Below are 27415 nucleotides of genomic sequence, written 5' to 3'. Positions count from 1 at the left end.
TATTTACACAGAAAGCTTTGCAAAGACAGAGTTTTGCTGGGAAGGGCCAGGTACAGTGTTTGTGCAGCTGGTCACCAGGTAACCCTCCCAAACACTGCAGGAGACCGCTGGAATCAAGCACAAGGACTGGAATGGTGCTCTTCCCAGGACTGTTTTCGTTGCAGCACAAGCTCTGATGTTTGCTCAATTTTATTTGATATCATGCAGACCCATAATTCTACTTTGAAAAGATAAAAACTGTGAAGCAGCAATTAACTTTGTTCAATAAGCACATTTTAAGCAGAAGAAAATTAACAGTTTTATTGCTGAGTGTGGCTGGGGAAAACTGTGATGGCTTATTAATACAATTTCAGTACATGGTTAAATCAAAGCAGTCAAAAATCCCAAGACCAAGATGCTTAAAAAAGAAAAATTAAAACATCACATTCGTTCTCAAATAATGAATTTGAAACTTTTCTTTGTGTTTTTTTTCTCTCTGGTTGAGGCAGTAAAGAACGTGGGCCTGACTCTCAGCACTAGATTTGTCTCCTGTCCCCGGGATTAGGCACAGCATGTGTGTAATTAGCAGCCAGCCCTGCATGAGAAGTGAGGTCCTACTGCAAAGCAAGCCCTGGGGGTGCTGGCAGTGCTGGAGGAGCCTTTCTGGAGGGCACTGTTTTAGTCTGAGCACCACTGGCTGTTCATAAAGATCTCTAAAGCTGGCAGTTCTGCAAACCTACGTGGAGCACTAACAAAAAGGTTTTGAAGTTTATACCAACGAGTTACAAAACATCCCGAAAAAACCAAACAAGCCAACTGAGCAAACCAAAAACTCCACAACCAATTACCAAACACGTTGAACACAATTTAATTGTGACTGTTCCCAGCTGGACATTCATGTAGTAAAAGTCATAAGAGAAATATCCTATACCTTCATAGTAATAATGTAAATAAAAATAATCTATAATGTAAATATGAAATCCTCTCTTTTCTCCCTCCTTTGAGCCTGTTAGACATTCCCTCCCAGAATTACTTGGGTGGGTTGGGTGTGTTCTGTTGAAGAAAAATTGTTGATATTTTCAGATAGTCACAGGCTTTCAAAAGCTACAAATTTAGAAGAACATTCCTCACTCTGGTCACCTCTAAGTAGGTTTGAAATTAGTTAAGTAGTAGGTTTATTTGGAATCACTGGGAAGCAAGACAAATTTAAATATTAAATAATATTTTCTTTTGTACCTTGTAACAATGAAGAAGCACCAAGACAGTACAATGCACATTTAACAGGTCTCATATTTTTAATTTTGGTAATGTCATGAATTTCAAAGTGCTTGACATGTTTATGTTTTATAGTGCATCTGTAGCATTTCTAGTCATCCCTCTCTGAAACCTGTATTGTCATAATCCCACTGCAATTCTGCACTAACTGCAAGATAGGCAGCCTGCATATGGAAAACTGGCTCAGAACAGAACTAAGCCTACTGAACATGTTTGTGGGCATGTGTGAGACAAGAAAAGAGCAGGAAGGCCTTGTCCTTAAGGAATATGCCAGTCACATCCCTCACCCTGAACAACCTAGATGGTGAATGTTATTTGGTCTAAATTTCTATTTTCTTTTGCCTGGATCAACCACTGTGAGCCTTTTTCCTTTTTCTGTTATAGTCACCTTCTGTCTTTTCATCCAGATATAACTTCAAATAATGGATTCCACCAGGGAGTTTTTCCTTTCTCCTTTTCAACATCGAGAAAGAAGTTAAACAAGGAAAAAAGGTTCTGAGCAAATCAATGAAGCTAAGGTTAGTGGCTTTTAAAAACAAAACCCCTATAGTACTGATACTAGAGTAATGGTAATTTACCAATCTGTTCCCATTCCCATGGTTACTAATCTAAGTACTATGGCAACAAACCTAAACAAACATAAATATTATCTTTCCACTGGTCTCAAAATTTTTACATTTAATGTTGTTTGATAAATAGCTATACTAGCAGTTCCTCAACTTTTGTTCACAAAGACATTCTACAATAAATAGACTATCATTGTGCCTACCAAAATCTGCAAGCAGTTGCAGTACTTAATAAATAACAGGTGATTATACATCCAGAATTGGTTTTATTTAGCAATATTGGTGCAGGTAACAGTAAGTAGCCATATGTCAATGAAACAGCATTTTAAGTAAGACAGGCTTCATGAACTTACTGGCATGGCTTATCAGTTTGTTTGACAGTCTGCAAAACTAAAGCTATTTTCCATGATTGTAATACCTGTCATAAACATATTATGTGATTAACTTATGATTGTAAGGAGAATAGATGCCTTTAAAAATTCTTATTCTAATGGAAATTCATCTCAGAGTTCAGGTAGGCATTTGGCTCTTTTCTTCTTGATCTGTTTCTCAATGTTATATACATTATTATTTACCCACAATTCAATTTTTGTTTGGTAGCTTGATCACATAAAATCTTAGCTTCCTAATACAAATATACCCTGCTGCTCTCTGCCAAGTGAGCTTTCCAGTACACACATCCTGGAGACTTTGCAAGCAGCTGCCTGAGGAAGCCCTGCCTGTCCCTGCAGGGACCTGCTGAGCCCTGCCCACCCTGCAGTGACCCAGCCTGGGGCTGTTCATTGCAGGTGAGCTGGCTCCAAGCAGTGGCTGTGCTGCACTGCCCTTCTCTTGGATCAGCACTGCCAGCTGCACACAGCTGTCAGCACACCACAGACACAGTGCATCTGGCATACAAGGTTTGCACAGGATTCTGATCAGACAGCTTGGGTTTTGAGAAGAGAGGAAGACAGCCCAAAATAGTGACTCTAGAAAAGCAGTTGAAATGCAATAGTTCTCTCACTCATCTCTCCCTCAGAAATCCAGAAAGTTTGATTGTCAAGAAGACACAGATACACCCTCTTTTATGAGGGAATATCTCCATCATGAAGTAGTAAAAGTGGTTTCCAGAGCTGGGAGGCTCTAGCCCTTCTGTCACGTTCCAGTTTGCCATCACATGGGCCTGCTCAGCACCACAAAGCAAGCACAGACCAGACCTTAATGCTCAACCTTGATGAGAAGTTATGTCTTCCCATAAAGACCTGTTTTCCAAGGTAAGAGCTTGTCTTTAACTTGATTTGATTTCAGTGGTAGTCATCAATTCAAGACTCTGAGTTTTCTGTCTCTGGCCTTCAGTATTCCATCACAGAATTCCAACCAGAGTATGAAGAGCTCAGTATTCATAGTGGAGTGTGGAATTTGTTTAAAACTCATGCAGAGACCTCATAGGCTCAGCCAGATTGATATTGCTTGAAGAAAATAGTTGCTAACCTGGCCAAAGGGAAAGGGCAGAAAACACTAACTCAAGTACCTAAGTGCAGGCTCACATCTGCAATGTTTCCACTAGGATTGCTGAAACTACACAAAACACACCAGCCCTTGATCTTGGGCTTGTTTGGGTTGGAGGTCTAATGCAAAATCTGTTCTCAGCTCTAGTCAGCTGCTCCTTGGCTTTGGGCATAACCACAGTTTTGCATTACCTCATTTTATCTGGAAAACACTTTGGGTTCTACACAAATACAGTTAGTCTTAAAATTACAGATTTCCTGCTTTAGATTTATATATTTTTCTGCAATGTCTGGTTCACCAAATGTCAGCAGGGAAAACTGATGGTGTTGCCTGTCTTTCTTGAGCCAGTTCATAGCTATTGGAGTTGCAATGGGAAATACATTTCCAGTGAGGTAAACTGTTATTTTTGCATAATGTGAGCTGATAGTCAATGGCTGATAGTCAGTTGTCAGTGTTGCTCAGAGATACAAGAGGTAATGGGCACAACTTGAAACATGAATTTCCATCTCAATAAAAAATCCCAAATCACAACTTGAGTACAGAACAGGTTGTCTAGAGAGGTTGCAGAGTCTTCTTCCCTGGAGATACTCAAAATCTGACTGGTCACAGACCCTGCTGTGGCAAGCTGCTGTAATTAGGTGACCCTGCTTGAACTAGAGGGCTGGACCAAAAACTGGATCTCAGAACGTCCCTGCCAACCTCAAATGTTCTGTGATTTCTTTCTGGGCCAAATACAGTGCAAAGGCAAACCAGGAAAGGAGTAATCAAACCTCAGTGAGGCTTTATCTCTTCAATTTTCTGTCAAAAGTGATATGAATCACACTATAGCACTTCTCAATCCTATTCTTAATTTGTTGATAGAGAACTCAAAATCCACTGGGACTTCCAAGACAGATGCTTGCACTGAAGACTATGTTAGTGTCTCCAGACAACTATTTTCTTTCAAAAAGTTCCAAAATTCCCTGACCTATAATACAGGTATAGTCACCTAAAGACATCTGTTCTTTGCAGATGTTTTCAGACTTAGACCCAGAAGTATGTCTGGAATGTAAAAATTTCTCAACAGTGGATTGCATCTCAGAGGGACACAACTGGAGACTCTATTTGCCTTTCTTTGAAGCAGGAAGCTCAGTTACTTCAACAATACAACTTAGATTGGGAAACTTTTGCTTAGTTTGCCAGCTTTTGTTTTTAGTACCATTTATCTTGGTGCTATCAGCTAACACCTCAAGAAAATGTCAAAATCCAAATATAAGACTTAGCCTTTTCTCAAATCCCAGTTAATAGGTTCAAAGATAAAATCCTAGGCAGACCAACAGATAGCTGATGAACAATCCATATAAGCTTTTTCAATAATCTGCAATCATTTTTCCTCATTAATCTGGAAATCTTTAAAAATTATTTTTAAGTGGCCTAGCTAATGTCTCTAGATATTTGGTAGAAAAATGCATGTGTTTGATTTTTCTTTAACACAAGCAGTGCTGTTTCTCTGGATTCTGGGCTGTACATGCACAAGAGTGTGCTCTGACGAGCTCACAGACAGGAAGTGAGGTATTTGCTTACCAAAATGCTTTAAAATAAACCAGAAAATCTGAGACACATGTGCAGAAGTTTGTTCTCCAAACACATTTTTCAGGCTCTTAAAAAATAAAACTATTGTTACAAAGATCTTTAAGTGTCACTATCTGCAGTTTGAAGAAAAGAAAAATGTCTTTCATGCAGTAGGATACTGTAAAGAACTAAAATTATTTGATTAAAAAAAATATTATAAACAATCCATATTTTACACAACTTAGGCATAAGGAATTAATTTTTATTACATTCTAACCTGCAATTCAGTGCAGTTTATTAGGATAATTTTATTGTCACAAAGTTGGTACTAAAATCATGAAATTAAAAACCTAATCTGAAATGTTTCCTATCAACTGATGTTATCAGACAGCACTAATTGCTACAGCTACTGCTTAATTTTACAAAAACCTAACCAAATTCACATTCTTTTGAGCAAGTAAGTAGCAGAAGCTCGAGTTCCACCCAGGCTGCCAGTAAGTGATGAATAGAAAACAGCCATACAGTTCCAAAGCACTGCAGTGTGAAAACTAACAGGGTACTAACAGTAACCCTGTAACTCCCAGACAATGTTTGATGTCAGATTCTTTCTTAATGAACATATTAGTGCCAGTGAACATATTAGAGCTAGTTCTGAGCATTGTACACCACCATTTACTACCTTTATACTGCCTTTTGCTCTATATAGAACTATTAGCTGTTAATATTTTTAAACTCTGCCATATCTGAAAAATCAATAACCATCCTCAAAAATAATGATAAATGTGAAACTGGGAAGAAATTAGCAGATTTTACTTCATATGAAGCCTGGGTATTAAAGAATTGAGGCATTTTGAACAAAGAGAACCTGAGAGTAAGGAAGGAAAAAATGTTAGAAAATTTGACACTAGTATTGTAGTGGTCTTACAGAGAAATTAAGACATTTCTCATAACCAGATTTCCTAGTTCAGAAATTTACTGCAAGCAGGAATGAATTTTTTATGACAGTATTTCAAGGTATACTCTTTCTTGAAATTCCTAGCTCTGATACTTTATTTTTATTTTCAGTCTCCTAGCTACTAAAGTTCAGCTTCAGGATGGTGGCTTTTCCCATACACCATTATTGCCATTAGCTGTAGATTTCTATCCCTTGCCAGGAAATCCGAAGCCTGGAAGAAGAGAGGAGGACCTGCACTCTAGAAGTAGAATTTGTCTCCTGCCTCATGGCACACTGTGGGTTCTGTTTGTTCACTCCCCCGTTCTAGGGTGTCTCTTATTGCGTGTCTCCTTTCTGCTGCTAGACCAGGAATGTACAACACTGAGAAGAAACAGCCATTCATTATTTACCTCTTCACCTGTCCCTTTTGGCATTGATATATGATACTATGAGGTTTTGGTGAGGGTCCACTGACACAAGATGCAACACATTGTTTTGAAAGGTAGTTTGTATTTTTTGTACACATATTACCAGAAGCAGCTTTCTCTTTGTGCCCAGCACACCACTGAAAACAAAAAGGACTGTACTCCCTCTTAAGGACTGGATGTATAAAAAGAACCCTGTTAGTGGGAACACATTGCACTGAAGTGTTTCTGCTGACAAGGTACAAGGTATTACAGTCTGACCCCTCATAGAAACACATTTCCACAGCAAATACACAAACTGTTTACAATGGCAGTGATAAAGCATTTCATGCTTCTCTCCTGTCTTCCTGCTTAGACTAGAAGCAAAAAAAAAAAGGTTGAGGCTCCTGAATATTTCATTAGTCTAGAAACAAATGACCATAGGAGGCAGAGGTCCACTTTATTAAACTGAGTCAAAGTTGTCCTTGTCAAGCTTGCACTTCTTAATAGTTTGTACATTTGGGTTATTCCAGTAAGTGTTTATTCCTGGTGATTACTGCAGTGACTCTACTTGGTGCTGCTGGAGAGGGACAGAAATCATCAGCTACTTGAGCACTAATTCCTTGCAGGAGGTACAGGGTAAGAGCAAGCTCTGCCTCAGAGATCTGGGCAGGCAGGTGTGGGAATGAGAACACTGAAGCACAAAGGAAGACGGCCATGAGCCTACAGTGAGCCAAACACAGAGCCTTGCAAAGAGCAAATAAGGAAATGAACAATGCAAGCCCTGTAGCAGCTCTCTCTGCTGCTCAGCCAGCAGACACAGATCTACATTGGCATGTTCAATACTTGAACGAAGGCAAGGGAGAAAGCAGTTTTCATAATTATGAGACAAACTCTCCCAACTCACCTAGCTGCCTCCTCTCATCCTGGCATGGTACCCCAACTTATCACATCCATAAATACAAAAAAATGGAACAGTAGTTGTAGTTGAAGATGTTCATATATATTGGTATATTGGAAACTTTCAGTTTTGCTTCTGGTTTTTTTTTCTACTTCACATTGCTGCAACAACCCACATCCCTGCTGGGCTTTGATTGCAGTTTTAGCTAATTATATTAGTTGAAACATTTTGTCATACAGTGAATCAGATTCTCAGCTGATCTAAATGAATGCAGCTGCACTGATGTTTGTAGAGATTTTCCTGTTCATACCAATTATTCATTATCTCCCCAAAAATGAAAATGCTAACTGCCATATGTAAAATACAACTTTTCAAGCAAAGGGATATACCTTTAGTAGCTCTTTCCAATTTATTTCCTAGAATACTTTGGGAACTTCTTTTGCACTCTAGAAAGCACTAAAATAGCACGCTGGCTAACAAAGAGAAATGAACTATACCTTTGGTACATTCTCCAGATGTGTTTTCCCATAGAAATAAAACTTTCAGATTATTACAACACCAGAATGTATTACATCTATCCAAGAAATCAACAAGCACGGAACTCTACTAGATGACTATTGTTATACAGAGCATAGGAGAAACCAGAATAGGAAAGACTGCCTCACAGTTTTCCTACTGACATGGATTGTTGCATAGGAACAACCACAAAAACATTATTTATCTTACACCAGTTCTATTTGGTCGGAAAACGGTTGTACTTTCTGGCATGTCAAAAGCTTTACAAAGCTAATGAATAAATCCCACCTAAGAAGCACACTAGCTTTGAAAGGCTCCAGTGTTCTGCAGCTACTGGCATCTAGGGCACTGGATTTGCTTTTTCAAACGGTGTGGCATGAGATAAAAGCAGATGACTTTTCTCCGTCAGCTACAGATTTTCTCAGTCTTTTTGCACAGATGACTGTACACATTCTTCAGCTATCAGCACCTAAACATTCAAATTCTCCCTGGCAGCATGAACTCTGGTTAAATTTCAGCTGTCATCCTGCCTTGTCCCTGATACCTAGAGCTACATCTTTATAGACCCACTCATTTTCCACAGCCTTCTGGAAAAAAATCATCCCCAAAACAACCAAACAAACAAACAAAAAAAAAAACAACAAAAAAAAACAAAACCAAAAAAAAAAGGCAGTCTAACAGAGGTTTATTTCTGCTTTGGCATCTAGCTTAAGCCCCGTGTGTCAGCAGCGGAAGGAGCTGTTTTGGGAGCAGCGCGGCGGTGCTGGTGCGGAGGCTGGGGCTGCACACGAGCCCTGCCCGGGGAGCGCCGCCGCCCGCGGCCCGCCCTTGGCAGCCCGTGCGCTCCCCGCGGGGAGCAGCAACAGCTTGCAGAGATGCTGCGGCTTTTCCAGCCGGGAGCTCACAGCACATTTGCCGCTCCTCGGGCCGCCCTTGGCTCCCCCCTTTCCCCGGAGCCGCCCCTCGGTACCGGGGGTGGGCACCTGCTGCAGCAGCCGCTGCCTCATTAGCGCCAAGAATCCTCCAATGCTGGGGAGCGAAGCCTTCTGCCGGCGCTGGCTCGGGCTAGATACTAACAACAAAATTGCTCATTGTTCAGGTGACTGGTGCATTTCCCCCCTTTCCTTTCAATTTTGTCAATAGTGCTTCTCAGGCATCACAAATAAATTAATCACAATCCATAATAATCGTCTATGCCTTTTCCATTTCTCAAGGGAAACCACTGAACCCGACCCTTCCTGCTATATGCAAGCTGAGAAAATGTTTTCTTCTATTCTTTCCTCTGACATTGTTACACTCTTTATCCCCACTGAGAAAGTCGATATTTACGAGACCACTATTCTTATAATGGCGATTTTGCTGACTTTTCCATCATAAATGCAGATGATTTTAAACAGCTCAGTGTTCAATGGCTTGATTGTGAAACTCTGATGTTAACGGGATTATTCATGCAAGCACTCTCCATATTACGCAACAATTGCATAATCACTGCCTGAATATTGCCTTAGGTTCCAGCTCCAGAGATTCTCCAGAATCTCATCCTCCCACCCTGTTACAAGTTTTTATGCTGCATGCAGCTATGACAAAAACTCCCTCCTGTAAGTACTGAAGATAAAGCACTAAAATTGGGATTCTTTCAGATTTCTAATGCAAATCTTAGCTCTACAGCTCAAGAGAAGGCTTGATGGGATTTGGAGGATGTTTTTATTTGATTCTGTGTCTGATTTTTTTTTTTTTGTCCGTTGTTGTTTGCTGAAAGGAACAGAAATGGCAAAGACAAAACAGTTTTCCCCAGTTCCTTCCTACAAGTGAAACAGTTTTGTTTTATAGCAAACACAAATGGAAGTGCAGCTGTTCAAAAAGGATTTCTAGACTTTGCCATTCTGAAACGGAAAGAAGAAAACTAGGTGATCATTGCTGTTTTTTCTCAGTCTCTCACATTCTGACTTTCTTTGTAGCCACTGCTCTAATAATTTTACTACTCTTCAAATAATTACATTGTTTCTATATGGTCAAAAGGTGGATAAAAACATTCAGCGTTTAGAAGGCACATTGCTCTGTAGGGACCAAAGCTCATCATCCATACTAGGAACAGTAGTAAAATTAGAGACCATCTGGCCTATTTACCTGCTGATGGAGAAGCCACAGGCCCCAGGCCAGCTGGAGCTGTGTTTGCCAACATTTTGGAAGTCCCCAAAGCTGAAATTAATGACCAGATGTTAGTGGAAGCTCAGCATCACCACCTCCACTTCAAACATCCTACTCCTTTCAGTCACAGTTTCAGTTGCCTTTGGGTGCAAAGAAAAGCTGGCCTTAGATTCTCTAAGCCCTGCTCAGAGGCTTAGAGTAAGCTGATTTGTATGGTAGTAGGGAAGGGATGGAGTGTGCCAAAGTGTCCTGGGGTTTGGCAGGGATAGAGTTAAATTTTTTCCTAGTAGCTGGTACAGTATTGTGCTTTGGATTCAGCAGGAGAATGTTGATAACATACAATTTTTTTTTTTCAGTTGGCATTACTTGGTGCTGACCCTCAGTCAAGGACTTTTCAGTTTCCCCTGCTTTGCCAGTGGGGAGGTACTCAACAAGCTGGGAGGGAACAGAGCCAGGACAACTGAGCTGAACTGGCCAAAGGGATATTCCATCCTATAGAGCATCATACCTAGTATATAAACTGGGACAGTTGTTTGAGAGATGCCAGTCATTGCTCAGGGATGGGTTGAGCACTGCTCAGTGGGTCATGAGCAATTTTGTTGCGCATCGCCTTCCTTGGGTTTTATTTATTTCTCCTTTTGTTCCCTCCATTTCCATTATGATTATTTATTTCAATTATTACATTGTTTCTATCTCAACCCACAGGTTTTATCTTTTTTCCTATTCTCTTCCTCTTCCCCCGGCACATGAGCAAGTGGCTGCGTGGTCCTTAGTTGCCAGCTGGGGTTAAACCACACCACCATGAAACAATGTCTGTGACAGTAAATCTAGTCTGAACCTCATAAATATGCTTGCTACTTTGAGAGCTGCATGTATGAAAAGCTGATCAAAATTCAAATGCTGTATACTCCCAGGCTCTATCTGTACTAACAGATTTTCAGTTTTTCTCTACAGTATCATTAGCAAGTGCCCTGAGTCTAGGCTCTCTGGTTTCTTTATATTTCTATGTCTGGCTTCCCCCCCACTTTCTGTCATTATATCACAGAGCTAGGAAAATACAGAGCATTGTAGTGTGTGCAGTCAGTATGTGCTGGCTCAGTGACACAGATTCCTTCAAAAGACAATATTATCAAATTTATTACAGCACTTTGTGAGCGCACTTGGAATTCAACACAAGCTGTTGAGATATGGAACTTGAAAGATGCTGAAGCCAAACCCCTCCAATCTGTGGTCTTTGGGGAACAGGATGGCAATTGTTGCCTGATGTATTGGGAAGTTGCAACTATCACACAGCTATGGGTAATCTCCATAGCACAGGAAGAACTGGAAGCAGCGTGGCATTGCCTTCCCCCAGTAAGATACTTCTGCCACCTGACACCCAAATAAAGGTTGAGGAAAACTGGACTATTAATAGGTACTGCAGACAATAACAGAAATTACAGATTAACACTAGAGGTTCTCAGTATCATTTCCTGAACAAACTACTCCCCTTCTGTCTTTATTAAAGTCAGAATAAGAGACATCCACTTCTCTACTAGTCCACAGAACCACTCATTTCATCCTAAGCAAGCCTGCAGATTGTTCAGGCACAGTTTGCTCTCGTCAATCTATTCTGACTGCTCCCAAGCATTATCTTATCCTAGATGGAGCTGAAGATGGAAAATACAAAATGGTATACTGGTGACAGCCCACACAGATTCCTGAAGACTACACATCACTATTACAATGGCAAGAGTAAAAGGGACAAATACAAAATATGCAATCACAAGTATAACAATACAAGTGTCCCAGCACTCTTCCCCCAACACTCCAATCCCAGGAAGCTATCAATATTCAGGCCTATTTTGTATATGTAGGATAACTCAGATGATCCTACATTTTGTATAGCAACCACTGTTTGTTAAAATAACACATTGCCAATCTCAGAAATTCCAATCTAATACAAACCAGACAGTATCAGTCAAAGCCAACAGAAACCCCTCCCTCTCTCCAGTTCAATTGCTACCAAATGTGAATGGTTTGTCTGAAGGGACACGGGGCACCTCTACATCTCCCCATCTGAGTAGCGCTTGTGTGAGAAAAATGAAATGCTGGCAGCTACATCATTTTAATAGGGAAAACACATTAGCAACTGCAAAGCAGCTAGTCTGTGTTTAAACCTTGTCTTCACTCCTTTCTTAGTGCTTACAGCTCCTTTGCTCAGGCACGCTCCCTGTTAGATTAATTGTGAGAAATTTCAGAAGCTGGCCAGTAACTCAACAAATTGGAAAGCATTCTATGCATCAAGTCCTGTTGTCCTGTTACCCTTTTTTCTCCACAACCAACCTGAGACACTCTTAAAAATCTTAAAGCTGGTATTTGTGTGTACCTAAGGACTGATCTAAATTTCTTGGGGACCAGTGGCAGGGATTCCATCAACTGACATTGGACTAAACCCCTTCTGCTCAAGAGGTGACTTCTGTGCATCACAGGATTTAGACACACCCCAGCTGTGCATGTTAAAGGGATGTGTGCAAAACCTTCAGCTAGCTAAAACCGAGCGGTCCCATGTGGAAGGCAAGCCTGTAACAGGGTAGATGAATGACTTTCCCCATCTTCTCACCCCCTACTCCAGAAAAAAAAAATCCCCATAAAGAAATGTGGGTTTTATTCTCTGTGTTAAGAAGCTCTTAAACATATTTTCCTCTCATATTGTTTTCTTTTATCTTCTGGAAATATTCCTCTCTATAGTTGTTCAAAGGGGACTCTGTTCTAGAGATTTCAGTTCTGGGGAAAAAATAGCATGCTGAGCTGGAAAAGTGAAGGAGGACAACAAAAATTATGCAGAAAAAAAATTCATGGTATAGCTATAAGGGAAACTAGTCAAAAAGTACTTTACAGTTCCCAGGAACTATGCCTGCTCTAGAGTTCAGGTTTGGACAAATTTGAATTGACAGTAAGACTCTGTTAAACACACATATTTTCCATAGAAAATAAGTTCTCAGGACCCTGCATCTGCAATGACTGACTCATTTTCTGTAAGCCTTACAATTCTCAAAAATGATGGATTCTGGACAGACCTGCTGGGAATCCAGCCCTGAAGTCATAGGCATGGGACAACTATTCCCATGTTTTCACCCAATTCTTTAGGCATGCTTCACAGCAGGAAGCAGCAGAGGAGCAGAGCCAGGGCTCCAGCTGGAAGTGCCACCAGATGCTGCTACAGGGCCACCCGGCTGGGGCAGCTCTGGGGCTTCCTCCGCAGGACACAGCTTGCCGTTTCTGCCACAGCCTCAGAGACAAATGTTGCAGGACTGTTCCCAGATTTGGGAACACTTGCTTAGGCTCCACAGACTTCACTTTTGGGGCAAATCTAAGGACAGCCATTTTTCCCAAGGTAAGTATCAAGTCCTTTCAAGGTTGCTGGTCCTGGGTAATCCAGATAGGATGCCTCAGCTCTCCTGGTCCTTTGGAAAGGTTTAGTTAGATGCAGAAACTGGGCAAGCTTTGTGAACATGAGGAGTGTTTTAATTTCCATTGTCTTTTGGAATTTTTACAAATAAGAAAATTCCTTTGCCTGAAAGACCTTTAGCTTTAGTTCCTACCTTCCTTCATGGGCCAGGCATTAACAAGCTAAAACTTTACCTATAGTCCATGTCAGCTGGTGGATCACAAACAAAAACTACATGCAACTAATTTAAGATCTATTCCATTAGTTCTAGTACAATTGTTTAGCCTTTTACTTATGTATAGTACTGCATTTATATTAAATTTCTTTCATTTCATGAAATGAATTCATGAGACACCTACTGCTCCCAAGATTTAATTAAGACCTGATCAGATAAGCAGGTTGTACCTTCCACACAAATATAACTACAGACCAGCAACCTAATTTCTGAATATAACTGCCTCTTTCTACCAAAATATGTCCTATCTAACAGGTCTCTGAAAGCCAGTTAATAAATATTCCATGAGATCCTATCTCCACTTTACACATACAAGTTTGTGACAGTACTCTTGTGTGTTAGTAGCAAAACCATAAAAGCAAAGCATTGGAAAGTTTATACATATAGAAATGCTTTGCCAGAGACACATGGGGAAATGGAGTCAGAAGGAAAGTTTTCAGTAATAAGAAAATACTTAGAGGAAAAAAAGTCATGTGAAATATTTAATTATTTTTTTCCCAAAAGATATTTGGTCCTGTGCAAAATGTGGTATGCACTTTAACTAATAATTTCAAAGTGCAGGAATCTCTTGTTTCTCAAAATTTCATCTCTGATGCTTTTTCCTTATTTTCAGTTCACACCAAAAGCTATTATGAATTTTCCAAAGGGTGAAACTTTAACTTCTGTCTCACTATGATATTCCATTTCTCAAATAAACCCAAGCACAAAATTTCTATCGGCTATAAAGGCTTTAATGAAGCTATTGTAGTGTCATCATGCATTTTCACAGACAACACAGAGATATTTTCTAACTAAACAAAGACAAAAACATGGATGAAAAATACTAGAAGCCTTCAAAGCAGCACTGACTTACTGGAGGGACCAAGACATTCCACCATTACACAACTATTTTCCATGGTACACTGCAAACGACTTGCAATGATCCTGATAGATACTATGTGGTTAGAAGCTCACAAAAAGCCTGAGTTTATCTCAAGATTATTAGTTCATTTTTAAAATAAATTGGTTTCGTTATTTTAAAAGTTAAAATTCCACAAAAGTAAAACAGGAAAAAAAAGTAAAAAAAATGTATTCCTCTCAATTTATTTTCAATTAATTTTTGTTAATGTTCTTTTTTTTCAGAATTGCATAAACCAGAATCCATAATATAGTCACAGCTACTTCTCAGTCTCTCCAACAGAGTGGAGAGCACAGAGTGGAAACATGAAATACCCCAGTGTTGAGACTGACAGCACACCCCACCTACAAGTAGTTTAAACACTGCTTTAACAGCACTGAAGGAAAGATTTTACTGCCTCCTAACAGCATACAGCTGAGAAGTAGTTACAGCACTGAATATCTCAGAAAATTCAATCTATCCTTTTTTTTTTTTCTCTGTGTAAAGCACCTAGAGAATCTTATCCATTGTCTTTCCACTGCAAAAGTAAATTTAATTGGTAGCTCTTCTGCCATACCTAAATCCTCACAGTTTTACACTTCAATTTATAATTTTGACTAGATATTTTAGTTTTCCCTTGTTATCACTGATTTGAAACCTCTAGGACAGATGCAGTAGGTCCAGGTCTGCCTTTCCTTAATTATCAAACTAGCTAAATCATCAGCTAGTGGTGCAACTTAATAGTTTGACAGATTTCCAGTGTACACAGCAGTCAGACGCAAAAATAGATTTAAATTCAGCTTTGTGATATCAGCTGTCATGCAGTCATCAGTTGGTATCTAAATAAGAAAAAAAAGGTCAGGGAAAAACCTAATGTGGTTTGGTTTGAGAATGTATATCTATATCCAAAATGCACCATTAGTCCGAGTGCCTGAAAGTTGTGGCTTATTCTGTGTACTATCTTAGAAAATTGCCAGTCTGGACAAGCAAGTCTGTTCATTTCTTTAAGTAAATAAAGAGGAAAACAGTGGACTGACCTCAGAGCAACTGAGCCGTAATATAGTCATCTACAGAAAGTTAGTGAACCCGGTAAATGTTTGGTCGCTAAGAGAATGGACATTAAAAATTGAACCATATGGACAAAATGAAATAAAAATGCTTTTACTTTTAATGGAATACCCTTTTATCAATTATATAAGCAAGGTCAGCATATAATGGGATAAAACCCTGGATACACAGGAAAGAATAAAATTTTTTACCATCAGGATATCAGTTACGTACTACAATTTAGCAAAATTGAATGAATGCTTAAAGTCTAATTCCAACCTTCTTAGGGTGTAGTCACTACTGACTTCATCCCACAGAATTTGGCTTGTAAAGGCCTTCTTCCTTAATGCACACCTGGTTTTGCTGTGTGAGACTGCAGTGACATAATGCAGATGCTACTACAGCATTAGCCATGGATTGTGGAACTGCACTGGGATCACTGTTGTCTCTGTTGCAGGTTACTCAAGAAATAACTCTTTCTCTTGCATATGCCAGGAGTTTGCTGCTACTCATGCAGTGATTGATATTCAACTCAATTACCTGACTCAGTGGTAGAATTTAGTTAATCTTTTTCCAAAACAAAAACCAAGAAATAAGAATTAAAACAAACAAACAAACAAACCCACACCCCTGGATATCCTCCAGAAAATACATAATGCTCTTTTCTGTTTAAGAAGGTCTTATTCTGCTCCAGCACTACTACAACTTGTTGTACTGTTTACAGTACTTTTTCATTGTGTATCTCTAAAAGAAGTGTCTAAACATTTCTGTTTAGATAATCACAGGAAAGATCAATTTTTTTTTGGTTTGTAGAGTCAGAATGATTGGTTTAAGGTTGAAATGTTTTGTACCCTCTATCATGTTTATTTTCTTGACCTCAAACAAAAAAATCCCCCTGTTTCATCTAGGTCACTTCAAAGAGCGAAAGAGGAACCTCACCACATTTACAAAGTTTAACCTCCTTACTTTAAAATACCATGGAGTAGTTTCTTGGGATTTGTTACAAGCACTATGAACAAAGGCATGCTAATTATCTGATCTAAGTTTACATTTGCTTTATCTTCTGTTTGTGCAGACTGTAGCATATTAATTTCATGCTGCCTTCTTAAAAATGGCTATTAGAGCAGCAATTGGCATTCAAACCAGCTCAAGGCAACTTTACACTGGACACATGCCTCAATAGCACAGCACTGTCCACTGCACTCTTACAAAAGAAAGATGAGCCCAATGACAAAGAAAAACAAAATCAACTCATCTGATGCTGAAGATTTCTTTAAGTGTAATTCCTAATATGTGTCTGCAGTTGTTTTCCAAGGGAAAAAATTCTTCTGAGTACAAATGTTGATTTTCAGTAAAATCTTTGTGTATGGCTCCCTGAGGTGTTTTGCAAATTATTCATTTCAGTGTCAGTAAAACCCTTGTACCTTTTCTGTTAACCTAAATAGCAAACTTTGTTTAAAGGGGTATTGAGCTTAATAGAAACGTAAAGTGATCATGCTTGTACTCCCAGTGTCCAGACATTACAGTACAGTAAAGTGCAGAAGGCAAGTGGCCTTGTCAGCAGGTTTTTGGGTATTAGTCTACCTCTGAGAAAAATTATTGCATTGCAGGACACTAGAGACAGCTGTGAATGTTTTCCTTCATATGAGGTAAGGACACCTGAGGAAAATGGATGAGATTTTTCTTCATTTCTGTCAAATTCCATACACAGAGAAAACATTTCATTTCTGAACAGGGTATGAAGCAACCTGTCTAAAATAAACAAGTCTAGCTTAAAAAAAAAAAAATCAGGTATGAGATGGCAAGGACTGCTGCCAGCATCTATAAGAAATGATTCCATAGAGTGGGGTAAGGTACATCTAAAATGACAGGACAAGATAAATATAGCTGTGTTACCACCTTCCACTGACTCACAGAATATAAAATCTAAGAGTAATGTTTTCTTCTGCTGCAGTTGGTCTAAAACAAGGCCTTCTATGATCAAATGTTTAGGGGAAAAGGCTGGAAAAAACATATAATTATACTTGTGAATAAGTCACTTGTTTTTCAACCTCGGTGATCTCAATTAAAATTCCTGCCTTATGAATGAGTTAATTGTTTTAACTTTCATGACCAAAAAATACAAGCCTCTACTTTAAGATTTCTAAGGCAAGGAATGCTTATTTCAGGGTTAATGGAAAATACACACAAAAATAAGTACCCTCACACATCAGGAGGGCAGCAGATTCCTTCTAGGAATCCTTGGTGTGCTGTTGCATATAGGTGCTCCCACATGAAACCAGTGTTTTTGTTGTAGCTGGACTGCCTGTCCTAACAATGCCAAACATTTTGCACATTTTCAACAGAGATGGACAACCAAATGCCAACAGCTGTGACCTGGAACTGTGCAGCCCAAAAGCAATCATTAAGCACAAAATCTACTTTTTTTGGGGGTAGTGAAGCACTTTGGCTAAGAGTTTGCTGACAGTAATGCCTTAAGTTTCAGTTTTCATATTTTCCAGATTCTCTACTGCATTAGTATACAACTCTGAACTTCATAGACAGTGTTAGCAAATTGTCTTCACAGCTTAGTTAGATAAAACAATCCTTTTCCAGCCTGAGAATCAAGGACACCATTGCAGCTTCAGGCCCAGACAGCGTAAACAACAACAAATTGAGGCGAGCAATCTCAGGGATGAGACTTCATAACCTGAAGCTGTAATTAGATAATTAACCCCAAAATGTAAATGGTCCAAAATTTATGGAAGTGTGAAAACTTGTGACTCAGAGTCCATCTTGGGGGGAGTCCATCTTGCAGTGCCCAAGGTTTATGCTTTGAAGGCCCTTAAATACATACTTTATTCCTTTAGCACTGTCTAGCCTCTGTTCCAGGTAGCCTCTCAAGGCATCGATAGTGCAGTGGAATTCACACTCTGTTTCCCATTCTACATCCACATACAAAGAGCTTGTGAGGAGGAAGAAGCCTGATAAATAGTTATAGAAGCATTATGGTCTTGCAACAATTGAATTGTCTATTTTACAGACCGTAACAGAAATCTCTGTGAAAATGAACTGAAGTTTCAGCTCACAAGGAATTTCTAGGTAGAATGGAATTTCCACAGCTCTTGTAATTCCAGACTTCAGCAGGGAGTTCAGAAAACTGACAAGGTGACTAAAGTGAGGTAAGTACCTACACAGATAAAAGTCTTTGAGGCAACAAACAAAAGCACAATAAAATCCACTGCAAAACATCCTGGAGGCAGCATCCCATTTATAGTGAAATAGCACATTTCCCATAAAGGTAGCAAAACCAAAGGGTGCTCAAAGAGATCCCAGAATGGATAAGGTTGGAAGGGACCAATCTGCCTGCTCAAGCAGACCCATCCTCAATCACACAGCACAGGATTGTCTCCAGACAATTCTGGTGTATCTCCATTGGGGGAGACTCCATGACCACACAGTAAAGTTCTTCATTTTCAGATGGAACTTCCTGTGTTTCTGTCTGTGACATGAGAATCTTCTAACAAACAGCACCACACCAGCTTCAGACTAGCAACAACTAAATGGAAAGACCCTTTTCTAAACAATAATTTAAAAAATAGCTCAATCCTTATCTATTCCAAACTTGAGAATGATTTGCTTTGTACAAGAGTTGCTTTGAAGTCCGGGGAGTGTGTGCACAGGTTATTTGAAATAGCACAATGATTAGAGGGAACAGCTCACATCTGGGGAAGAAATTACAAAGATCTGCAGAGAAATTGTTCCACAAGCAGTGGAGCTAAGTACATCTGGTTTCCACTGGACTAGCATCTTCTAGTTGATTAACTTTTAACTGAATGTGTGAGGTCATTCTAACTAAATATCCAGCAGGTATTAGATGGAAAAAATAAATCTTTTCCCGTTGCTCAGCGTTTCAAAAGTGGTAATTCAAAAGAATTAAAAGAAGGAAAGAAAGTTTAATTGAGGAGGGGATTCTCTAATGCCCGAAACAGCAAACACTCCAAAAGCTGCTTTTTTCCAAGCAGCTAGGCATCCATGATGTACTATTCTGTGTCTTTTTTTCCTTTAGTAAGAATTTCAGTGATTCTTATCTTTCACCCTCTCCAATGGACATCTTAAAAAGATATTTGCCTTCGAGGAGAGGTATTTTATTAGGAATGTAATGTGATTAAGAACTTTATTCACAAATATGTCTGATTCAAAATGGAATCTAGGTAAAGATGTTTTCATAAATCTTATTTCCTTAGGAAATGAGGATTCAAATAAACCAGATATACAGAGAGATGGAAACAACCTGGGGGATTGGGTAAACTTGGAATTCATAATAGTTTTCTCATTGATGAGTAGAATCTTATTCAACATTCTTCAATGTGGAAGAACAAATGTCCTGCGAAAACCCAAGTACTTTTGTGGTTACCAGACCGCCACCTACTCCTGAAGGAGCCTATGATCCATGCAAAGAAAGGAGGGAATATTACTGCTGTTTTACAAACAGGTAAACCTAATACTGCTGTGATTTATGATACTGATTTCTCTGCATGTTCAGGGACATGTAGCTAAATCTCAGAGTTTGGATTACCACATTGCTATGCTGAGGCTATGAGGACAGACCTGCTTATGGTCCTGGACCTGCTCAGGGATATATGAATACTCAGGGATATATGAACTTTTCCACCTGAGTAATCAGGAGAGGTCTATGCAGTGGAATGCGGCAGGCTGCCAGCAAACCCAGCACTGGTGGTTCTGGATGCAATTTATAAATGGAATTTAGGCTGCCTCATTAGGGTCCAGATTTCTCTCAATGTGGAGTGCAACAAGATAGTGAGACTAAGTAAAGACACCACTACAGAGAAATCAGGAATACTGGGTGACAGATAAAGGCGCAGACACTTCGCATGTTTGAAACAGTGCTCCACTACATTGATAATGATGATAAAAAACTATTGGAAGGAAAAATTTGCTATGTTCACATTTTAATTTATGGATCTGTCAACAAAAAGTGAAGGTTTTACAATGGGCATATTCAGAAGAGTAGTAATGTGTGGTTTTTTTTTTTAATATGTGGCAAATACTGGGATCTATTTCAGACAATGACTTGGCTTTGAGATAAAGTGAGAGCATTCTTCTAACTGCTGCCATTGTCTTTAAGTAAAAACCCTTCTTAGCATTCATTCCTGCCCACATAGCATTTCCATTATACTTGGGTTTTGTTTTTTTGTCCAACTTACAAGCGATTTAGTTTCTTTTAAAATGAGTAGAAGTGATAAATCTACTATGAAACTACAAAGCCTACTGAATGACTTGCATTTATTTATCAGGGAACCAAATCAGACTCTGCTTGGCTACCAGGTAAAACGTACTTTACTATTTACACTAGAGAATACAAATTAAAAAGAACTAACCACTAGAAAGAAAAGAGAAAATTTCCTGTCCTGCCTTTAATACAGTCAGAAAAATATGCAAACAGAAATGAAAAAGGAAGCTGTAACCTCATTCAGAATAGAAAAAAGGCAGGATTAACTCAGGGTATCTCCACTAATTATCAAAAGGAGTGGGAAGCATCCAGCCCTATGAAAGTTTCAAGGTATGAGCTCTAGAAGAAGCAGTAGTTCATTAGCCAGTCCCATAAGCTAGAACCAACAACTTCTAAATTTAATGACTGACTCAATTGCTTCTCTCTTTTTATCACTTAATTGCATTAACATAAACCAGTTTGTAAGCAAACATGTCCTAAAAATCTGTTGTGGTCTCAATGGCTCCTAAATGCTCTATCCCAGCACAGAACACCCCAAAGTTAACAGGCAGCTGGAGACCGAGTAGCTCCACCCTTCCAATGCTGTGCATCCTGCCTTAAGGCACAGGGAAGAAGTAAAAGTAACTTGGTTATTCTCCTCAAAGTTTAACAGGCAACTTTGGGGAATAGAGACAGGACTGGGTGTCTGCTTGGAACTACTTGCTGGATCATGGTGAGGAAACATTTCACAAGCGCAATCCAACTGCAGGGGAGCACTGCAGTGCCTCACCTTCACTCAAGGGGGATAAGCTGCTCTCCAGGGCACTGAGCAAGAGCAGTCCTTTGTTACCCAGTGCTGATGTTGTGATTAAAAGCAGGAAACTTATTATTACTAAGTAATGTCAATTATATGGAGCACTTGCACAGATTCAAGAGTAAGAGCTCTAAATAGTATAGGGAACAAGGAACACTTACTGCAGCCCTGATCATAATGAAATTTCTATTCAAGTTTTCCTCATTGAAAAATGGCTTAGTTCCAGTTCTAGGCAGAATGAGCCTTTTTTTTTGATTTCTATGAAAAGATAGCACATTCAAATACTACCTCCTGGTCCTTAAATGCATTACTTTGTAATGGGGAAGAGTGAAATCAGACAGTTGGCCCTGTAAGGACCACCAGTGGAGACCGCAGAGCAAAAGTGAAGAAAATCCTTTTTCTGCTTTTCCCATTTCTGAAGCTGCATTGGCCATTTTCCATCACATGAGTAACAGCAAGAGATGATGTCATTCTGCACTGCCTCCACCCTTCTATCCTAATCTTCAGGGATGATGCTCTGCCACTGGGAATTCAGATCAGTTTTAGAAACTTCTATCCCCAAGAACTAAGCCCCACAACTTTCTGGTTTTCTCTCTTTTGTGTCTGGAAGAGGAGAAAGATTCAGATGCCTTCAATATTTAAAGATACCTTTCCATGCAGTCTGTCAAAATTAAGGATTCCCTCCTCTCTGACACAAATAACTACCATAGATCCAGAAGGAAGTTGCACATTTTCTGTCTGTTCCACACAATCCCTGCAACAACTGCTGCTTTTCAGAGGAAGCAAAAGGGTAGTAGGCATCGCTTACTAAAATAGACAGGGAAACCCCAGAGCCCATCTTTAACAATATACTTTAGACAAAGCTTATTATGCTCTCTGGAAGCTATATTAGCAAATAAATATGTACAGAACAACAGGCTGAGCATTTGATTCTCTTTCCATGCTTCTGCTTTTGCACATTTTAGGCAAAATTCCAGAAAATATCCATGGGAGTCATAGTCTTGAATCCTTTCTACCTTCCTATGACAGTATATTGGCTTTGAATTTGTTTTTATTCAGTTTTAGAGTATCCTAAAAGAAGTTGCAACCCTATGATGCCATTGTGCAATGCAAAGACAATACAATAGCACTTGGTCCAGGTATGAGTGTATCAAGTGACTTGGCAAACTCATTTAAATCCTCTAATGGAAGTTTTTTCTCTGCAGTCACATCTAGAATATGCTATTTCTGTTAGTGATGTGCTCTGGGACAGAATTTTGCATGAGGCATCCATTTTTAGGCCAGACAAACTGCTGGTTGTGCTTTATAAATATCATCTCACTCCTGCCTCAGGACAAGTGCCACCTACTGACAGCAAGAGCTGCTTCTGCTTGTTTAACTAAATTCATCAAGAATTCTAACCACAGTTCTTGTTTTTCAGCCAGTTTCAAGTCCAAATGGTGAACAGAGGCCTTCAAAGATGAAGGAATATTTCAAAAATCTGGAATGGTATGTGCCTGATTGCTTTTAAAACCCACATGTCCAAGATGCTGATGACTGATGAATTGTCTAGCAGTATCATCACCAGTCATTCTATCAACCTCTTTTGAAAAAAACTAAGCAAATCCAATGAAAATATTCATACTCTGTAGATTATCAAGTATTTACTCCAAAAGGAAAATTAGAATGAAATCAAAAGAGCAAAAAATCAGTAGAAATACATGTCTAAACCTGGAAAAAGACAACAAAGCTCTATGTAAAGGAGACTGAGCATTATAGGAATAATAAAAAAAACCACTGCATGACAAAAAATCAGCTGCATGGCTTAATTTAAAAGTCTTCTGAAAAAAATTGCTATCAATTACACCTCTCCTCTACATACAAGCTTCATAAATGAAGTATAGGGTTTTAAGAGACATTTTCTCTTTCTTTTGTCAAGTCTGGAGTCATTAAACAGAGATTAGCTGGATAAATAGAGGAAGTGATTTTTAAACTGTTTGCAAACTTAATGTGAAGAGCCCAGCCTTGCAAATTATCACGTCTAATCAGAGATGCACGCTTCACTGCTCCAGTAATTGTACTAGTATTAGTCAAATTCTTGTTGTCTCCTCATTAGCCATGAAAAGGAGACTCAAGATGTACTTCATTAGAGTATCCTGAATATAAATTTTAGTGTAAGGAGGAAGAGATGTGTTACATACTGTACTGTATATAGAAAGAAAAAATATTAAGAACATAAAATATTGAAGCATTCTGTTTTTTGACTGATTATATATCTTTAAGAACCAAATCCCTCTTTTCTGCTTTACTGTCTTGATCTCTTCTTTTATTTACAGTGAGAATATAGCACTTCAAAAGGGAATTTACCACCAATGTCATAAAAAATATTAAGAAATGTGCTGTGTTATGCAGCTCTTCCTACTTCCATAGCCAGAAGAAACAGCTTAATCAAGGACTGTCTTTAGTAGGGACATTTAGTAAATTCTTGACTACTGGATAGGTGATCTAACTTGCATTAAATGTAGATCAAATAAAAAGGTTTGTTCCTTTGATCAGCAAAGCATTTAAGTACATGCTCATGCCCTTCTTTATTCAGCAATACCCTTAAGTATATGACACTAAATCAAGAGAATTTAAACACATGCCTAACATGTGAAGCATGCACTTAAGGGAATTGGGGTTGAAAAAATTCAGCTTGAATACAATTTCCAAACAGGTCTATTAGAAGGCTAAAAGTAAAAACATTTTCAAGAATTTTGGTAGAAGGAGAGGCAAAACAAATGTTCACATTTGTTTTTTCACAGTAAATTTTTTTTGGTGCAAATCCCAGTCTGAAATATTTGCATTACTCAACCACAGTTAAGGGAAGCTGAAAACGAACTAGGCAGGTCACCAAAAATGCTACCAATAGATGTCTTCTACCCCCCTGCTTTCTGACAATTAAAAAGAACCAGAAAGAAAACAACATGCAAAAATGTACCCTTTCACTCCTTGAACTACAGCACCAGATCATCAGGAAGTTGGATGTGTGGAAACTAGAATCTAAGCCAAACGTGGTGTAGTATTTGTTTTTGTGGAACACTAGGAATGAGAAGTGTAAGCAATTCCAAAGGGGAATTAAGTCCATAATGCATTGTTCAGCAGCTCTGTGTACCACAAGAAAGTGAACTGGATTTCTCAGCCCGAGGTTTGCTCCCCAAGCTGTCTCTTGTCAGAACACAGCAATATCCTCACCCAACTTCAGCTCTCTCCATAAAATACAAGAAAATTCAGTTGATTATTAGTTACTATAGTTTATACAGAATGCAGGACTCATTGTGGAAAGGATGATGCTTGCTTGGTCAAAGTATTCTGGACAAAAAGAAAAATAAAATTGAAATACTTCCAGGTACCTCTTTGAACAATATTAAAACACTTCAGAAACATTTCATTCAGAATTAATTAACATAAAAACCAGCCTCCACAATATGGCAGAGCCCTAAAGTGGTTTGTGGAATTTAATTAGGCTAACCTTCTTTTCACTACACTGGTACCACTCTATAAGAAGTGCAAATCATTATTAATTCCTTTGGTGTTCACTGTAATAACATTAAACATGATGAACTCTATTAGCAGTAAAGTGTATGTAGTACTTAATTCCATAATTTAGCATTAACTTGAATTTAATTTATAAAATATACTATTTGTCACCATATACTGAACACTCACTCACAAAATTCCTGCTCACAATAGTATTAGGATAACAAGATATTGAAGGTCCCATCCAACCTAAACTATTGTGTGATATGATTCTATTAATAGTTCAATAATTCATAATTTTGGGAAGAGGAGGCATGTCTGTGCAGCAAAAAGAAAATCAAAACAAGGTCAAGTCCAGTCAGAATGACTGTCGGTATTGGATCCCCAAAAGATCTGTGATAGAGTTTCAGCACTTGTTGAAAAACCTGAAGGACACAAATTTTTACCAGCATTTTTGGTTTCTCTGGAATTTGAAATAAATTCAGAACTTGCATGTTGTTTGTAAAGAAACAATTTACTGTCAGAAAACCTCACTTGCTCATCAATTGCATCATTGTGTGAAAAATACAGCATAGACCTTGAAGCTCAGGAAAAAAAAGAAATGAGAAGAGGCAGATACAAAGCACAAGTGCTTGTCAAGTGACATATCTTGTCACTGGAAATGGTAAAATGATTAAGCTTAAGATGCTATCAGACACCAAACATATACAAACATCCCCAGTGAATGATACTAATGGAAAATAGTTTTGTCTTTCCACAGATGATTTGTTTTCATCACTGGACAATGCAAAATCTTTTATTAAAAATTCACAAAGGATGCATTTGAAATCCTTTTATCTGTCTGTCTAAAGTATTTCTAAGGTGCCAATCACTATATTATCTAAACACATTAACAGAATAGCTGGATTTTACTAAATACGAAAACAGATTCCAAAGGAATTCAAGATGAAAACACCTTATCCTGGTACAGAAAGCCCTTCTCAGTGCTGGGAAATGCTTCCTCACAACAGCTCTGAGGATGTGCCTTTGGCCAAGTGTAGGCACAAGCAACACTTCACCCCATGTGCAGGGCCCAGAAGCCGATGAGAACACATTTACTCCTACAGCTCTTAATTCCTTCTGAAATCATGGCTATTACAGTTTTTGGACTATGCTATGGCTGACATAAACTGTGTGTGAGGGTGAAGCAATAGCACATGTGAGTATATGCTGTGAGTGGGAATGAATTTTAGCATGTGTTTGCACACTTGGTTGAATCACTCCCCTCACCACTTGGGCAGATCCTCAGTGGATTTCGCACCAGCATTGCCTCAGCAGAGTTGCCTCTCCCTTAAATTGGTACAAGTGAAACACAAGAAGTATGTCCCATAAATCTCTGTGTTGAGAAGTATTTCCTACCTTATATGAAAAATACGTAGCATATATTTTACTCCATATGATTACTTTCCCAATACACTAGGTTTATGTAAAAATAGCTATTTAAACAATTTCTTCTAGCCTTGTATTTAAACCTGTACTTTGCCCTTAAAAAAGTATTAAGTTAATTTACATGAAAGAAGACTCTGCTTTGGAAAAAGTCAAGGATCCTTTGCCTCACCTATTTTCTCCCACAATTTAATGATGGATAAAATAGACCAGAAGGATCAGATCTCCTAGAATGGATAGTTAGCTGCAGACCTTGCATAATAAATATCTTCCTTTTATATTATTGATAATGTTAATTACAGGAGATCCTGTAAAGAAGAATCAGCCATGATCCTGTAGTAAGAGCCTGCACTAAGCTTCCTATTGAAAATGTACATTCAGCTATTTAGTGACACACAAAGAATTCAGTTTATTTGCCCCCAAATCATAACATTCATTTTTTGAGTGCAGAAAAACTTGAATAATGTATATATTAACACTCAAATGACTTACATTTAAGAAGTCTCCTCAGACTTGGTGTTTAAAGTTGGAACTTGACTGAATTCCATTTATGTTCCATGTCAGTGATAATTCACTGTGCTGCAAAGAAAGACACAACAGTTTGGAAAAATTATTATTTTCCTTCTATATTTGGTATTACAAGTGTGTTCCTAGTCATGCTGAAGAACTCTTCCTCATTCTGCATTTTTCTGTGTTTCCCTCATCGGTACTGGAATTTAACCATCAGAATTGGAGAGGGACAAATTTCAATGAGCCCGACCCTCATTACAACAGCTATCAGGGCTCTTGTATGAACTGCCACAGTCCAGCACTGGCCTAATTCCAGCACTGCTTTAATGCTTTTTCTCCTGCTAACTCTGCTCTTTTTCTTAGTCTTACTGTCCAGTTTTCGATATGCTCTTTTCTGCATTGTTTTCCTTTTCCCAACTTACCTTGTTTTTATATCCTTCCTCTATCCTTCTTTTTCCTTGACCCAGTATCTAGCTTCCAAAACTCAAACACTTGCCCTTTTTATTTTCCTTTTGTCTTCAAGTTTTCCCCGTTGATGAAGGCCCCTCTTGTCTTCCAATACGCATTTTGAAAAGAAATCCCAGCAAATTTCCTCTCTGTACAAA

At 38.7% G+C, this 27415-nt stretch overlaps 1 long non-coding RNA gene across 1 annotated transcript in view; it reads right to left on the bottom strand.

Moving 5' to 3' along the window:
• Positions 1-26848, bottom strand: part of LOC116999594 — a 120661-nt gene extending 93813 nt beyond the window's left edge. Inside the window, exon 1 of the long non-coding RNA XR_004418588.1 lies at positions 26793-26848. This is a non-coding gene — a long non-coding RNA (uncharacterized LOC116999594). The remainder of the gene's footprint in view (positions 1-26792) is intronic.
• Between the last annotated feature and the right edge of the window lie 567 nt (positions 26849-27415).

This window comes from Catharus ustulatus, chromosome 8 (assembly GCF_009819885.2).
Source record: "Catharus ustulatus isolate bCatUst1 chromosome 8, bCatUst1.pri.v2, whole genome shotgun sequence".
Classification (NCBI taxonomy): domain Eukaryota; kingdom Metazoa; phylum Chordata; class Aves; order Passeriformes; family Turdidae; genus Catharus; species Catharus ustulatus.
Note: the sequence above shows the minus strand (reverse complement) of the source record. Positions and strands in the feature narration are given on the sequence as shown.